At 36.3% G+C, this 16,643-nt stretch overlaps 1 protein-coding gene and 1 long non-coding RNA gene across 7 annotated transcripts in view; one reads left to right on the top strand and one right to left on the bottom strand.

Annotated features, from left to right (window-relative positions):
- The window catches only part of LOC145478164 (uncharacterized), a 27,626-nt gene extending 15,920 nt beyond the window's left edge, over positions 1–11,706 (top strand). For all 6 annotated transcript variants that reach the window (XR_014048197.1, XM_081456094.1, XM_081456093.1 and 3 more), the window contains one exon: positions 10,253–11,706. The gene's annotated coding sequence lies outside the window, so the exon portion shown is untranslated. The remainder of the gene's footprint in view (positions 1–10,252) is intronic.
- Positions 11,573–16,643, bottom strand: LOC145478165 (uncharacterized). The gene is made up of 3 exons (XR_014048198.1): positions 16,437–16,643; positions 15,556–15,622; positions 11,573–12,684 (listed from the first exon to the last, which is right to left on the bottom strand). It is a non-coding gene; the product is annotated as an uncharacterized LOC145478165 (long non-coding RNA).

The raw sequence follows: 16,643 nt of genomic DNA, 5'->3' as shown, positions 1-16,643 counted from the left end.
ACGCGAAATCAACATTTTAACCTATTTAGACCTGAAATCAACATCATTGAGCTTATGCGCTGCGTGAAATTGACATTTTGCTGGTCTCTAAGTGAAACCAACATCCTTGCCGTCACGCGTTAACGTGAAATCAACATTTTAACCTATTTAGACCTGAAATCAACATCATTGAGCTTATGCGCTGCGTAAAATTGACATTTTGCTGGTTTCTAAGTGAAACCAACATCCTTGCCGTCACGCGTTAACGTGAAATCAACATTGAAACCTTTTTTGACCTGAAATCAACATTTTTGAGCTTGTACGTTGCGTGGAATTGACATTTTGCTGGTTTCTAAGAGAAATCAACCTCCTTGCCGTCACGCGTTAACGTGAAATCAACATTTAAACCTTTTTTGACCTAAAATCAACATTTTTGAGCTTATACGTTGCGTGAAATTGACATTTTGCTGCTTTCTAAGTGAGATCAAAGTCCCTGCGGTCGCGGCGGGCCGATCCTTTGTTATGATAAACCGAGGCGAGACTTCGACTTATAACAAAGGCTTGGCTTGGTTATTATAACAAAGGATCGGCTCTGTTTATCATAACAAAGGCCCGGCTTCGTTTATTTGCAGCCTCGGCGGGAAAAGGGCGTTAGGTATTTTAATCAAAAGTGAACTTTGTCGAAAACGCTCCAAATTTCGCATAGAGTTTTGTTTAGGTATGTTTAGCAATGTCCCGTAGTTTTTGCGCTAAACCTTGCTTCGTTTTCAGGATATTGCGTATGCAAAAAACCACTCGGTTTTCCTAGCGGCGTCTTTATAAAGCGAAGCAAAAACCAGCGGCAAAAATACAGGAACACGTTTTTCTATTACATTGAAGACCACATGCAAAACTTCAGCTAATTTGGAGCAAGAAAAAAGAAAAGCAACCAAAATCGTCACTTATCCCCTTTTATGACTAGCTTCTTCATGTGCATGTAATGGCTTGATAGAATTTGTACTATTTTCTTGTTTGTGTATCTGTAAAACCTCGAGGCTGCAGTAAAACAAGTGTTTTGTATGCATAAATTTACTTTAACTATGTTTCAGCAGAAGTGTCTGAACTTTTTGTCTCCAATTTATTTGTCCGAAATGAGATAAAAGGTGTCAGAAAATTGAACTTCTTGAACAAAAATAATGTCTGAAAATTTTTTGCAAGTAATGTAGTCATGATTTTCAATGTTAGAAATAAAGTATTTGAGTGTATAGTGCATGCAGCTGTAACAATATTTCCAATGCAGCTTGTTGAAACAATCAAGACATACAGCTGTAGTTTATTTCTTTGGAAGATTTTTTGGAAACCTGTACGTATCACATGTATCCAATTTGACAATATCAGCTTTTCTTGTTCTGCTACTGCCTTGTTAAAAAATGCGAATTACATACTAGTACGTTTGATTTCATGAAAAGTGTGCAGCTCAGAAATCAAAGTAGCCAGTTTTTAGCTGATGGATGACATTTAATAAGAATCCTACATGCAGAATTAGGATTATATTAATGATGTCTGGAACTGGAAATATCTAGTATTCTTTTTCTGGAGAAATGCTTAAAACTGATCAAAAAAAGAAGTGAGACCTTCATAGGCATAGCAACCTACTTAGGCATAGCAGCTGAATTAGTTCAGCTACACTCACTGGTTCTGATGAATTGGAATATTTGCTACCAACATTACTAAAATTCTATGCCTTTGGAATTCCCAAAATAAAAAGCCATCATATTGTAGCAATCATTCCTATATGTAGATAGGGGATTTGCCAGGGCTCAGCCTAAATTGTTTTTTTCAAGTAACAACTCTACTTTTGAACATCTTAGAGAAGATTGAGATGTATTATGTCACATTATGAAACCTTGAACTTCCTCTCATCACTTCCATTCCTTCCCTGTCAAGCTCAGCAGGAGGGAAATCGCCCATTCTGTAGGTTCAAACGTTTGCATACATGAGTGCTAATGACAGTAGAAATTATGTGCAATACAATTCAATTGAATCTCCTTAAATTGAGTTACCTTAATAAGTGTATTTGATAGACAAGTAGAATTGTTCTTGAAAGTTACAGTAGTAAGTCATTTTGGTGATGTCATGCCTGTGGCAAAAAGCTACCTTTGAATTCTACCCCCCCCCCCCACCCCCCCAAAGATAATTACGTTAGGCAAACCACAGTTGTGCTCAGCATAACTGTTCAGTCTGCTTTCAAGAAGACCCAACACCCGCAGTGGCTCTGGAGGGTATTCTGTTGTGAATCACTTGCTATATTTCACCAAGTTCAAGTTGAATTCAGGCAAAACTATTAACTAAAGAAAATGATAAAATATTATATTTTATAATATTTCTAGGCAGGCCGGAATCCTAAATCCTTGAATTTGATTGGCTAATCATATGCATGTGACCGGTCCAGCTTTTTACGATATGGCCCACGGGCCGGATTTTTTTCCCTGCTGCCTAAATTTCACCCCTAAAAGTTAGCAGTAATCGTCAATCTTTTGCCTTTTTTACACATCCGTTGACGATTAGTCGACACAAGTTTATCTGTGTTCACTTTAAAATGGCAAGGAAAGTCACTGTAAGTAAATTTAATTGAGTGTTTTGAAGTTGTGAGAGTTTACTCTATAATTGTTTGTACCTTGGCACTGTAATGGCGTGTAATCCTGTGTTTCTCTCACCATAAAATTTGAGTCAATTTCAGTCGAGTCTACCTCTCTGATCGTTGCTGTATTTAGAAGAATTTTTGTGGAATACACTTAACGAATTTCCTCGCTTTCTGCTATTCAATTTACGGTAGAAAAGTGACAAAGTGATTTTAAAAGCAGCGACTGACAGAAATTGTTTTTGTAGTAAAACTTCAAACTTCACACGAAATTTCACACCGCAAAAACAACTTTGAAGAACTTAACTGGTGAAATGAATGCAACTAACACAAAGTAGTTTTAAAAAATCTGTTTTTTAATACATCTTTCTTTGTCCACTATCTGAGTTACTCGCTCGTTGCCAAGATCTTTTTCAAATCGTTAGTAGACGGCGCGCAAGCCAATTCAATGACAAGAGTTGCGTAAACAAACCCATTTGTAACCTGTAAAACTGGTTTACTGCAGGAAAACAAAATAAACATGTTATTTGCCGGTTTACGGTCAGTCTGTATGGTGAAAAACTGTGACCTGGGGCTTGAAAATGCTGCCCTTGGCCTGCGGCCTCGGGCAGCATTTTCAAGACCTCAGTCACAGATTTTCACCATACGGACTCCCAGCCAGCAAATAACATATATGAATTATTGGCCTCATATGCTGTAAATAGTTGCTTTCTACAGTGTAAGAAAAATGTCTCAATTTTGGTTATCCATTTGTTTGATTTGTTTCTTCACTGGCGTGTCTCACTGTGAGGTGTAACCGAAGCCATTTATTTCCATTTGTTTTGTGTGCTTTTGCATAAAGTTTTCAAGTGTGTTGAGTATAAACACACCTATTCGTAACTTGGCAATTAAACTACATGACTTGTACAAAGTGCGAAGGAAAAAACAGCCATTGAATGGTTAATTAGAGTTGTTAAGTGAAAACACTTGAATTTTTTTCATGTGAGAACTGTATTTTCTCAAGTTAGGTGTTGTAACAATTTTGTGAACCTTGTTTAAAATATTTTTGTTGAATTCTACCAAGCGCTTTCTCTCTTTTGCATGTACAATAGCATGAAGTAAGAAATGCATGATAGTATTTTCATAACAGAAATTGAAAGATTCATGTTTGAAAGGGAGTATAATCAGAATTGTAATTAAATATTAAATATTAAGGTATGTGAATCATTACACCATTATTACTGAACCACAACCAACTTTCATTATTGATTGCCCATGTCACGGGTTACCATCCTAACTTCCATTCCAATATCACTGAAATACAGCTTGTGGAAGTGAATCAATTGGAGCACATCTGACTTAATAAATTATTGACAAAAATCTTGAAAGCTAAAATATTTTACCCTGTAAATTTAACTGTAAATGTATTTAATTTGTGGCTTTTTGTGGTGTTAAGCCAGGTTGTTTGGTTGCCGTAAATTCTTGGTTCAGTTACGAGATCTTGGAAAAATACTTCTGTTTACACCTACTGTACTGTAGATCTTCGTAGGTTAGCTGACTTTTGACACTAACAGAGTTATGCAACATGCAAAAGTTACAACATGTAGATAACAAAGTGATAGGATTGGTGATATTGCTCTCACAATGTAATAATCTGTTCAGGTAACATGCAAGTTTGAACTGTTTGGTTAAGGCTAGTAAAATGCAGGTTCTGAAAAAAAAGAGCAAGTGAAGTATCCATTTGACATGAATTGCAGCTGGATCATACATTCTAACCAATTTGCCAGTTACATGTTTTATTCGCCCTAAGAAAATATGCGTGCTGATTGGTTAAAAATTGTGTTTCTATTAAACGATTAGATTATGAGCTCGAGATTTCTGTCGCACGATAGAAATTGAGAGCAAATAATCTAATTGGTTTAGTATAAATCTAGTAGTCATTCAAATTGGAATCCTCTTCACAGACACTTCAAAAATGCCAAGAAGCGGCCATCATTTTGTTAACAAGGGCGCACTGCTATGCTACTCACTATCTATCACAGAATAGATCGTGAGTAGTGTAGCCAATCAGAGAACGGCATTTGTGATAGAACGCTAGTAGATTTATGTATACTAAAACTCGATAGAAAGACAAAACTAGCACGAGCTGTTGACCTAGTGATGGCACAAACAAAGAAAATTTACATTTTGATGATCAGAGTAAACAAGTTGTTTCCCTTTTTTTCATTGCGGTGTTTTCTAAAAGAAATAGAAAACATGTTATCTGTGTTTCTATTGAGTTATAGAAACACTCATGAAAGTTTGGGAGAACTCGAAAAAGCTGTAGAAACACTCGCCTACAGCTTGTGTTCCCACAGCATTTCTTGTTCTCCCAAACTTCCACTTATTTTTGTATTAAACAATTAGATTATGAGCTCAAGATTTCTATCACATGATACAGTACCGCTCAAAAGTAAGTTACCACCCCTCGTCTCTCATCTCGCGAGAACCAATGAAGCGTATATTTTGGAATAAATTACAAGCAATTAGCTTGCGAGGAAACGTTAATTTCTCGCGATGCGTTTGTTGCAATGTATGCTTCGTGAAGTTCCTGCTAATACAGCGTGAAGAGGTCTTGGATTGAAACTTGCTTCGCTAGATTCAACACAGTCATTACAAACGAAGAACTTTCATGGACTGGAATTATGGAGAAAAGTTACATGTATGAAGAAACGAACGCCAAGACGTTAGCGAACTATTGTGTAACATTGCATCGCACCGGTCGGTGAAATGTCCTACATGTAGTTGACGAGGGCATAGCCCAAGTCAACTATCACACATAGAAATCAAGAATGAATAATCTAATTGTTTTAGTATAAATATACCAGTCATTCAAAACTTTATCCAAATCCTTTTCATAGACACTTGGAAAATGCAAAGAAGCGGCGCTGTTGTTTCGGTAAAAACCGCACACTGCAACGCTACTTTATACTATCTATCAAGAACAGAAAGTGAGCAGTTTAGCCAATCAGAGAATGACACTCGTGATAGAATGCTAGTAGATTTATACTAAAGCGTGATAGAAACATGGTACATGTTTTCTGTTTCTTAAATAAAGATCAGCATTGCTTCAGAACACACTAGGTATTAATCAACTAAGCAGTCAGTAGCTTTTTTATTAATTGCATGGCCTGGGGTTGAAATTATGTGGCACATGTTTTACATGTGGTTTGTTTATTTATGTTTTATATTTTGTCAGTGGGTAGACTCGTGCTTCCATGCAGCTAGCTCTTTGGCCAGACTTTGATTCACGGAATTTACTTTTGATGTTCACTCACTAAGAGCTATCAAATCCTTGACCTATTGCAAATTTTACCAATTTCGTGCTATTATATTTTCACGTAACATGCATTTCCTTTGGTGTTATTCAAGAGCTTGGCTTTAACGTAGTACTTGATATTCTTCACCTTTCAGTTTGCAAAAACAGAAACTCATCTAGACTAGACTTGCAAAATCATTATGTCATTCATGAATGAGTGATTTGTTCACCTTGCAATGACAATAGCGACTCCTTTGGGATGTTCCCTCAGGACCTATGCTAGATTAGTTATGAGTATTTTTTAGATTTTATTTTGTAAGCAAAATACAATGCTTTATTCTTTCTCCAGCTTTAAATACTGTAAGAGCTGCCCAAGACAGTACAGAGACACATTATAAATAAGCACTTCAAGAGAAGGCAGTTGACCTTTTGCTCGTACATGATGTTGGCTTTGTTTCTAATTAAGGCTTCAGTTGAATTTCACATGATTGTCAGCCTGCAGTGGTAATGAAAAGGTATAAAAAACTTATAAAACTTTGACATTTTTCCAAATTTACATTTTTTAAATAAATTTTTATTAATAAATCTTATATATTTTAAGAGTGCCTGACACGTAGAGACTAGTAGACAGCAATTTTCAATTGGCCAGTTGCCGGTACTTACAGAGACCACTGTATTTTTGTTCCTACTGAACTTGATTATTAGACCCAACCTAAAAAACAGACTTCACCAGTGTTGCAAACTGAATTTTGACAGTACTCGCCATATGGGTGAGTGACTCTCAAAATGTACTGGCCTGTTGTAATTTTCACTCACCCAGAAAGATATCTTCCCCCTATCTCCTAATTTCTGCAACTGTTTTTTTCCTGATGTAGAATTTGAGTATTTGTTTTGTCATTTTGTCCTCCTGTTTCTTGTTAACTTTTGACACTCCTTAGAAATATTTCCACATTTCTGTAGTTGTACCAGAAAAACGGCTGAACGAACAGCTACGTGTAGCACAACCAAATTCGCATCACTAGAATCGAGACATACTGTAGGAGTAAACAACTTGCTGGGACGTGGAAGACTGATGTTTTTCCCCTTCAATAAAAAAACAAATTACTGTATTTTCCTGGTTATAAGGCACAGCTTTTTTCAAAGAAAATTTACTTGTTCACTTGAAATCTGCTTCATACTTGGGATGCATCTTATAATCAAGTATGTTGGCACCACAAAATACAATTTTGCCAAATTTTAAGACCTTTAACATGGATAACAACAATGGAGGCACTTTCTTTGATTTTCAAAACAGCTTTTATTGATGAATCTTCATGAGATTCATTTCTTAGCAAGCAAAAATCCTTGTTCCTCTCCTGTTTCTCTCAATTATGCATCAATCAGGGTCAGTTCAACGAGAGACCAGCAGTGTCACTTCATACATGTGTAAGTGTTAATGTAAATTGTCATTGTGAGGAAGCCTTATTCCATTTTGTCTAATTCTGAAACGCTACGTTTTGTTGCATTGGCAAATTAGTCGGGCATCTCGAAAGATAAGAAAAGGTAAAAAAAAGTAGTGGTAAGTTTTCATTAAGTGACTCTCTTGCCAAAGTGGGAAATTAAAAGGAGTGTCATTAATGTTTAAGCTGGTGTAATTTCTCAACAATGAAAATCATACATGCCAAACGGCTGAGTGATCAATGATTTGTACTTGCCAAACATTTTCCACACTTGCATTACCGAGCAGGCAATACTGCTTTAAATACAGTAGCATTTATGCCTGCAATGCAAGCAGAGAACATGCTGCACACCTACAGTGTAAATGCAATGGAATGAGATTGCAGTGTCATACACACAGCATACTGAATACTTTAGTTATTGTTATTCAGAGTCAAAAACCCTTACATGTGCCAACATGTAATCTGATGGTGATTTCCACTAGTTCTGTGGCTCAATCTTCATTTTTACTCTCAGCTGTTGTGTTACTGATACATGTTCATTGTTTGGCTTAGACTGATACTTCCTCGGGATGTTGAGTGCATAATTTATAACTTCTATTTAACAATTAGTTTATGAGCTCGAGATTTCTATTTAAACAATAGAGTGTTTCTCTCGAGGAACTATTGGCTGATAGTTGCGCCGCAGAAATTTGATGTTCTCGAGACAAATATTTACCTCCCAAATACCAACCCCTAATATCCTCGCTCGTGGGGAGGTAGGCAACAGCGGAGTAGGGGACTGCCTGTCAGGGTGAAGTACAGTGGGACTTAGGTAGCGGGGCCACTACGGTAACTGTGAAGGCCTGGCAGGAACCCTGAACAAACTGGCTAATAAGGGCTCTGGCAAGTCTGCAGAGGGCTAGTCACCCCCTCAGACTAATGAGCAACTACATGTACAGAAACCAACACAGGAAATTTACAGAGATAGACGACTGGTCGCCAGAAAAAAGAGGACCACTCCTCGGATGGTAGTATGACGTTCTGTGAGCCAACACCCCCCTCTTTTATGGGTCCTAAAAGACAAGGTGGAAGGCTTAGAACAACTTGGAGGAGGTCAACGGAAAAAGAACTGGAGACCATACACTTGACCTGGGGTGAAATCTGGAAGGCAGCACAAGATCGTTCATGCTGGAGAGAGACTGTGAAGGCCTTATGTGTCCGATGGCACGATGACAACTGATGATGAAAACAAATATGCTAGTTTTAAGAACATCAAATTTCCAAGGGGCAACTATCAGACCAATAGTTCCAAGACATACATGTACTGTCTTTATTGTTCACCACTAAACTTTCTTCCGTGCACCAGTTCAAAAATCATGTTGAATTGTTTTCAACTTTTTTAGGTGAAAGCTGTGAAAGCCAAATGTAAAATTTGAAAAAGAAAACAAACAGAAACCCTCTTAATACAAATTCAGTTGTTTATTTTCTATAAGCCCACTTGTTTACAGAAATATTTTTGTGGACAAGTACTATCCATCCGGGTATTTTCCTCGGACGGGCACTATGGGTTGATAGTGTCTCTCCACAGATGAGCACTATCGTGTCATGTGATCAATTTAAACCAATAAGAATCGGAGAAAATTTAGTGGTGAACTATAAGAGGTAATAGTGCTGTGTGCATGACACTGCAATCTCATTCTATTGCTTTTACACTGTAGGTCTGCAAAGCGATGTAGGCCTGCAGCATGCTCTCTGTTTGCATTGCAGGCATAAACCCTACTGTATTTAAAGTAGTGTTACCTACTTGCTAATGCGAGTGTGGAAAAGGCCTGGAGTACAAACTGTAATAATGAGGCTGAAGGCCGAATCAACTATCGTTTCATAGTAATTGAGAGTGAATAATGTGATTGTTTTAGTAGAATGCTAACATACTGAAATTTTCTTTCAAATGAAGACTCCAATTATTCCTGGTCTTTGTAATAAACTTCACACTTTAGAGAATTTGTGTGGATTGAATTAATTGTCAATTTGACATTTGTAGTTGTGTACGCAGGCTTATCAGTTTCTTTAAAAAATTTTGAGCTTTTTTAATTCAAGAAACCGTAAATGCCCTTCTTTTAGTCTTCTCAGGGATTTTGTTTATTCATATGTTTCTAAAATTTCTTTCAAAACTTCTGAAAAACGAGGAAACATTGCCATTTTGTCGACCACACAAAGCCACGGCACGCTAATGGCTGATAGTGTACAATGGCTCAGCCAATCAGATTACAGCATTTGCATTACCGGTTGTATACTAGTAGAATTCTACTAATGATACATAGAATTGACAGATTTGGTACTGAATGTTTTACATAATACTCCAGCATTTGTGAACTCTTTTCATAGTAAAACAAGTTTGATTTCTAACGATTTTTCGACTTAACAAGTTGTCGTGTTTCCATGGAAGATTTTATACTGATTTTCGGCTGTACAGATAGAAATTAGCTTTTTGCACAATTTTCGTCTCTATTAGTCCTGTTTAACATGAATGATGCTTTCATCATTGCAATAGTTTCTTTTTTGTAACTTTTGATAAGCCTTACATGTATGGTGGTCAGCATCTGACTTCTTACCTTATCAGAACATCTTTAATCTCAGAGGTAAAACAAGCACATGTACCTAGAGAGAAAGGAGAAATCATTCAAAATGACTGTTCCAGAAAATATGTGTTGGCCATCCTAAATTAAAGTTTCAGTCACTAGTAAATCATTTTCCCTACTCAAGCTTTGGAGCTTGAAAATTATTTTAAAATTGGTACATCCACAATGCAAGATTTACCTGAAGTATAATCTCATAACTGGTGAATAAAAAAAGTATAAGATGTTTATGCAGTATAGTAATAGTGTCTCTAGCCTTTAGGTGTGCATATTAACTATGTACCTTTTAACTATATGTAATATGATTTGGTGTTTCTTTCAGGTTCAAGATAACATGACAGAGATTTTGTGGAGTCATCAGCAAGTGAAGGAAAGAAGAATGTAATAAAATGTTTTGAAGTAACTTAGCCCAGTGATAGCTTTCAGGAACGAAGAATAGTCCAGACGTAACTCGAGGCTACTAGTTTTAGTGACAAAAAATTGCATTTCAGTTTGGAAGTTTCAGTTAATGCTCTAAGAAATCTCTAAATTAATCAGTGTTGCCACAGTGTTTTTCACTCATAGTGAGTGAAGAAAAAAATCTTCCAAGTTCAGAGAAGGTCACAGAATTTTTTTTTCAGTCGGGGAAAATTGGCATTTGAAGAAAAGTCAGTGAAATTTGAAATCATAACACTGCTGATTTAATGCTATTAAAGCCTGGAAAGGACTTTTCAGGTCACTGTGATCTGAACGATGTTTTATCTTAATTGATGTAGGTGAATTTGTTGAAATTATATTAGTCTGGAGGGAGAAAGGTGGCTGTTTGGGGGAGGCTAGAGGCCGCTACTGTATCTGACATTTTGTAATTATCCAGTCAGGGAATTTTGAAAAGTGAACTCTGTGGTAACAGTGTTTAAAATCGTTAAAATCTTTGAAAAAACACTTAACAGTATTACAGAGTGCATTTGCCGCTAGTGGTAGTAGCCTCGAGTTGTGCTTTTGGTCAAGGTAAATTTCCAGTGAAATGTAATTTCCAAGTTACTTTTGAACTAGTCAGCTGTATTGAAAATACAATGCACAGTGTATATAAAGGAACCCAGGAAAATAAGTCCAGGAAGAAGCTAACTGAAGTCTTTTGGCAGTAACTTATTTGCGGTGTTATACTGACCTAGAGAAAAAGAGCTGAAGAAAAAGTCTTTTGGCGGGAAAATTTTCGCGCTTTTGAAAGGGGCCGAGAACAAATTCTGGAAAGAAAAACTAAGTCTTTTGGCTGGAAATTGTTTACTGTTTTAAAAGGTACTAAGAAAAAAGTCGAAGAAAAACCCGTTTTTTGGCGGGAAAATTGTCCTTAGGGAAAAAAGTCTGCTTTTGAATGGTGTCTGGTTTTGAGTCAAAAATATAGTAAGTCTTTTGGCGGGAAAAATCTTGCCTTGTGCAGCGGATTTGTCCCATCAAAAGTCAAAGTATATGTTTGTTTTCTGGCTAGACTCTGTTCAAAAGTGCAGAATTTTTTTTCTTTTTGGCAACCCTACATAGTCAAAAAATAGTAAAAGAGATAGCCTACATTCCGACTAGTTTCCAGGCCCCTTTTAAAAGCGCGAATTTTTTATTTATTTATTTGCTTATTCAATAAAGTCAAACAGACAATAGAGACAAGAGACAATTAAAGTTGTGAATACTTTATTGACTGCTTTGTTTCATTTACTTTTTACAACTAATTAAAGTTAACAGTAAACTTATTTACAACACTCAGCTAGGAAGACTATTTAAATTTTCCAAGTCTGAATATTGCAACAACAAGCATCCAAAAATTTTACATTTCACTATGAAATTCGGGACGAATTTGGTGCTAATTTTTTTGCAACTAAATTGTTAGACTGAAAAGCTGAATATTAAACCAAAAGCTGTGGTCAACTGATAAGGAAATTTGAAATCAAGTTTTCATAAATCAGCGTAGGATATTGTCAAGGATCAACTAGTTAACCGATGTAATATCAACAAACTTCGCGAACATTCTGCTATTTTGAACGAATGTAAAACATGGAGCGAAATACAACGTTTGAACGAGAATCGGTTGACAAACACTTTTTGTAAAATTCGGTGTCTGCAATATTCGCGTCTGTGGAGACTGAGTATGCCAGATATAAAATTTTAAGGCAATTACTCGACGTCAGAGTCCACACAAACATTGTATTTCACACCAAGTTTAGACCGAGCAAAATTGCGGAAAAGTGCGCCTAGACTACTGCAATGAAAACATCTAATCGGCGATGAACGCGGAAAATGTTACGCTAAACACGCTAAAATTGAAAATTTCATTCGACAGTCCTTGAAAAAGTACGGTTGACTTAAAGCAGGTTTCATGCTTTTGTTGCTGTAGTTTGATTTAATTTCCCGCGAGCGTACCAAGTCTCACCAGAGACCTTCGTTATTGTTTTGAAAACAATTAATCATATGTTCAATCTGCGTGTGAATTTACTAGCGATTGCTAGCGGTAAATTAAAATCCAAACGTAAGACAGTCATTAAACAATCTGCTACTATTTGCGTACCAAAACGTTGACCATTTTTCAAGTTTCTAGACAATTGAATAAAAGTTGTCGAAGAATAGCGAAGCTGGATTTATTAAAAAAAAAACCTGTGACGGGCGGCAAAACTGTATTTAATTACCTCTAGAATTAACCTCTTAATATAAAGTACGCCTTAGTTCTTCAAGAGATCTTGTCTGCCGTGTCCTGAATAGTGGTCCCATCATTCAGCGAGCAGTGTTATGACACTGGAAGAAAATACAAGCGTACGTGTTAGAAGACGCAAACAATGGACAGCAAAGCATTTACAGCTATATAAATCGTATAATTAAACAAACTTAATGGACCTAAAAAACAAATTATCAAATCACTGTCAAAGGGCTCATGCTCGAAGCGTCAGCTGCATTAACTCAATACGGTGGTTAATAAATAAATAAATTTCAAATTGATAAACAAGTGTTTCATAGAACAGATGTTGACAATGTTCAAAACTTTGTGTAGCTCGCGATCGCGTATCTTACTAACAGTTTACTAAAACTTTACTAACGGTTTACTAAAACTTAGTCGAGAAATCTTCAGATCTTCAATAATTCTCGGTGGCTTTCGGAATTTTACCAGGAGCGTTATAAAAATATTCGTCGATCATCGGAAATTGATCGCAAAAATGTCTCGGAAGACCTTCTGTTCCCGTCGGAAAATTATCGGAAATCGGCCGATCTTCGTCATAACTGCCAAGTTGGAATAATTACAAAAATACGGTTTCAATCGGAGATATCCGTGGGAACATTCTTATGTGAGAGGCTGGACTGCAAGTTTTTGTTGATTGGTGAGACATTTTATGTTTTTGAATAACATTGTTTACCTTAGTTTTCTTTTTCAGTATAATTCACTCGCATTATAACTATTCCATGAAGTTGAGAGTTGATTTTATCCTTGAAAACTGGCTTGGAATTGCAACAAGCGTAGCTGAATGTTTTCGATTTTGTAAGTGCAGAATAATGAATACTATTTCGTAAAGGCAACCTGATTTTGTCTCGTCTATTGGGAAATTAACAAAACAAACGAGTTAAAACTGAATGGTCAGCTTTACAAGTGATTGAAAATCCTACATTTTAATTTCTTCCTCAGCAATGTCTCTTTGCCGCGTTACTACATGCACGAATCCCTCATGGAAAAGAATATTTAATTCATTTTGTAACAGCTTTGTTTTCCTTGATCTCGTGCGTTTGTGGGGCTATATTTCATGCGTTTTGAGTGTTTGATGAATATTTTAAAATCGTCGAAATTTTTTCAAAGCACTGACTGTCACATCAATAAAATTACTTTCATTTTTTCAATTGTTTAATGGTTAGGCGAGGTGCATTCTTGGAACTCGGTTACTTGAAAATCTCTCCAATTCTAAAATAAAGTTCTCTTCAACAATACAACGTTTCCAACATATGTTTCCAAGGAGAGCGATCATTGTGGTTTTATCATTAGAGTGATCTGCTAGATGGGTATGGTAGCGCGAAAAAGAAAAAAATTTCCGGAAACTTTTAAATTGACCTGTCTTTATATATTTATTGTTAGTTACTCGCCAAAAACTATTTTATTTGTCAAATAATAGCCCCCTTCTATCAAAATTATTATTCGTTTGGAAAATTTGCTTTTCAATTTATTCTGACTCCAGATAACACAATCCTTTTGATTAGTTTATTTTGTTTTATTCTTTTGATTTTTTGTTCAAAATAATAATTTGTTTGTTTTGTCGAATTTTGCGCCATTCTTCAGCACAAAAAGAAGCAGATTGAAATGAGATCTAGAGGTTTGAGATTGTTTGCCGCACCTCAAAAATCGTGCGTTAAGTCATTTGAATCAGAAATGAGTGAAAAACGTTAAGGTGGGTGTTGTAAACAACGATGACGTCACCTATTCTTATTAATGTACCAAATGGTAAACAAAGGTCTTCCCTATTCCTTTGGGAATTAATTTTTTGGAGTAAGAAACAGCAAAACCAACTGCGACTGGTAATAATCATGATAAACAGCGTAGTTGACGATAAATTGACCCTTGGACTGGGATAGTTTTGAACTCTCAATAGTAATCATGTTTCATTTGTGCAGGCAATTCCAAAATTTTGTAAAAATTTACCAACAACATTGGGTGTATTTGAACCGAATGAATGCCTTTGAATATGTTGAAATAATTTGCTACTCTGCCCACAGCTGCCTATTTTTTTTAGATCAAAGCAAGCAAAGCGTGAGCGCGTGCGCGCGTGCCGAAACGAACGAGTATCGGAGCGCGAGCGAGCTTGTCACTGACCATTCAGTGACAAGCATTTTTGAAGAATTAATTTGTAGTAACTCTTCACTTTTATTTATGAAGCAGCTTTGTTGTGCAGTGATTTTAGAAAATAATTAAAATTGAAGAATTTTCAGGTTCACTTGACTATTTTGCACTTAGCTGATCACCAATTGGTATTTATAGCAGGGCTGACGTTTCGAGTTTTAGCTGATCCATGATCGCAAAAATTGAATTGATTTCGTTTTCAGGTATGAATACAATGGCATTTTATTAAGGCCGGGGTACACATGAATTTAAGTGAAATTTTAGGAAATTTAAAGAGGGATTAAAAGGATAAAAAGGGGTTTGGAACACCACCAGACAGTTGATTGCCCCCAAAAGGGCACCCCGGGTTGGTGGGCAACTGTTTGGTGTACGTCTACCAATTTCTAACTTCAAATTCTAATTTTAAAACAACATCAAATCTTCAAAATTTCCTATTTCCATAAATTTTACTAATCCTTTGAGAAAAACTTTTTATCCCCAAATATACCCAAAAATCACCAAAAAATTTACAAAACAGCCCAAAACGTAGCTATGTGAAATGAGCAGAGAGATTTTTCACTAATACCCAGCAAAAATATGGCCTTCATGTTAACCCCCGCCTTATAAGACAAAAAAAACTGAGAGTAAATCTTGGTTTGCATATGATCGTTGTATGACAGTATGCCAAATTATTCTCAGTTTTTCTCACTCGCTTGCATAACTTTTCAATTCAATAGGCTAGGGTAGGGATTACCAGCGATCACATGAAAATCGGCCTGTGCGGTTTAACGAGTAAGCGTCCTGTGGCTTACCTTGGCGCCATTCTTTACGAGTACTTGGTTTTCTTGCCTTGACAACTGAGACGTTTCTTTGATGGCACTTTATGTAAAACAGGAAAATGCAATATTGGGATTAGCAATATAAAGTATCAAATGTATTATTATTTATCCTCTTACAATGACACGGAAAAACTCTGAACATCCGTTAAAGTTCGAGTATCGAGGTCGGATTAGAATATGGGAGTGTTTTTTTTTTTGTGGAGGGTGGAAAAACCAGACAGCCAAGAGAAGAACCCTCATTTATTTGTTGGACTAAGAAAAGGTTTTCCTGTGCAATGCATAAGCAGCTAGCACACGCCAGTCTAAATTGAAACTTCGAAAATTCAACGTTGCCGTTTACTTCAAATCGGTATATGAAAACAAGAATTTGTTTACAACGGCAGTAGATTTGCACATGTATGATAGTGAAAGAAATTATGAAGTTTCTCATCATCGATGCAAAGTAGCAATATAACTTATGACTGATGCGCAGTCATTGCACTGATACGCTTGCAGACTCAGAGGAGACTTTTCGTTGATTTTCATCCAACTAATACCAGAAAAGTAAACTTAATCTTTTGATCCATTCAAATTTTGTGTGGGCATTATTTTTGAAAATTCGAAATTCTTCCCTAATTCCAGTATTCGATCGTAAGAACTGTGAATGGTTTAAATGACGGACAAAACATCGTTAAAACTGACAACCAACTTATAAGTGCACAAGTTTTTCCTAGCGAAATCTCTAATCAAGTCCACGTTGAACTAAATGTTCACAATGCTTAACTGATAGAATTGATTCGTTTCTGTCGGAGAGCTTTCACTTTCTTCACTCGGACTCACAATGTTGAACACAATGATGGCTTAAGAACTCTTACCTTGTTTTTAGCGTTCGTGGCTAGATAAACGTCGCTCCAAACCAAGTCTTCGAGTACAAATGCAGGACAAATTCATTTCTAAATTGATTGAGCTTTCTACAGCGAGTTACCTCCCTGCTTCGAAGCACCATACTGTAACGACCACGAGGAGCCGAAGAATAAAATGCAAATCGGAAAAATCACACCTCAAATTTGCACATGCAACTT

This window comes from Orbicella franksi, chromosome 2 (genome assembly GCF_964199315.1).
Source record: "Orbicella franksi chromosome 2, jaOrbFran1.1, whole genome shotgun sequence".
Classification (NCBI taxonomy): domain Eukaryota; kingdom Metazoa; phylum Cnidaria; class Anthozoa; order Scleractinia; family Merulinidae; genus Orbicella; species Orbicella franksi.
This window is presented reverse-complemented; position numbering and strand designations above follow the sequence as displayed.